Genomic DNA, 1601 nt, shown 5'->3' on the forward strand with positions numbered 1-1601 from the left:
TGAGATGTCCCAAATCAGGTTTATAACCTGACCACACTTCTTCAGGCATTTTGAATTCCAGCGTAGAGTTAGGTGATCTATTAATCAAATAAATCGCAGTAGATGCAGCTTCTGCCCAGAAGCTTTGGTCCAAGCCAGATTCGGCTAACATACATCTCACCTTATCCATAATTGTTCTGTTCATTCTTTCTGAAACTCCATTCTGCTGCGGAGTGTAAGTGCAGGTTCTGTGCCTCTTAATCCCAGCCTTCTTGCAGTAATCATCAAACTATTTATTACAGAACTCCAAACCATTGTCTGTCCTTAAACACTTGATTTTCTTCTCTGTTTTAGTTTCAACTTCAGCCTTCCATTCCCTGAACTTAGAAAATACCTCATCCTTAGTCTTCAAAAAATAAATCCAGACCTTTTTTGAAAAATCATCAATAAAAGTGACGAAATACTTAGCTCCTGCAAGGCTGTCTGGTGTAGAAGGAGAACCCCATAAGTCAGAATGAACATACTCCAGAATTCCATTAGTCACATGTTTAGCTTTGGGAAAGCTTTGCTTATGTGACTTCCCAATGATACAATGTTCACAGAAATCCAGCGTCTTAACATCCTTGTCGACAATAAATCCCCTTTTGACAAGTTCTGACATGTTATTAAGACTCATATGACCGAGGCGTGAATGCCAAACATTAGTCATATTCTTCTCTGCTCTGGATAGATTAGCTTCTCCTCTTAAAACTGTTCCTTGAAGATAGTACAATCCCAGGTGATACCGTCCAGACAGAACTCTTTTATCATCCTTGAATAAATTAACTGTGAGATCTCTTCCTTCATATCGACATCCTGCTGTTTCCAACATTCCATAAGAAATTAAATTCCTGCTCATGCCTGGCATGTATCTAACTCCTGTTAAGATAACCAACGAACCGTCTGGATTTAGAATTTTAATTTTCCCAATTCCCTGAATGTTGCTGTGAGTGTTGTTTGCCATCAACACTTTGCCTCCCTTAAATTCTTCCAAATCAAATAAGAAGCTCTTATCAGGTGTGATATGAAATGAGCATCCTGAGTCCATCACCCACTCGTCCTTAGTGTATTCAGTGCTGACTGTGAGTATTAGAGATTGCTTTGCTAAATTCTTCCAAATCAAATAAGAAGCTCTTATCAGGTGTGATATGAAATGAGCATCCTGAGTCCATCACCCACTCGTCCTTAGTGTATTCAGTGCTGACTGTGAGTATTAGAGGTTGCTTTGCCTCTTCTGCTACATTCGCCGAGTCTTGCGACTTGGCTGATCTCCTATCAGGGCAATCACGCTTCCAATGACCTTCCTTTCCACATACAAAACATTCCTTAGTGTTTTTGTTGTTACTGGAACGAGACTTGGATCTCCCATGTCGACTCTGAGATCTACCTTTGTATGTCTTTCCATTGCCCTTTCCGGACCTTTGTTCTGATCTGCCTCTGTCTACAAGCAGACCTTCTCCACCTGACCTGGTGAACTTACCACTCTCGATCAACTCTCTTTCTTTAGACTTTGCAGCACCAGTAACCTCAGCTAGGCTCAGTGTGTCTCTCCCATACTTGAGAGTCTCCTTGAGTTGATCATA

Source organism: Brassica oleracea, chromosome C5, assembly GCF_000695525.1.
Source record: "Brassica oleracea var. oleracea cultivar TO1000 chromosome C5, BOL, whole genome shotgun sequence".
In the NCBI taxonomy this organism is placed as follows: Eukaryota; Viridiplantae; Streptophyta; class Magnoliopsida; order Brassicales; family Brassicaceae; genus Brassica; species Brassica oleracea.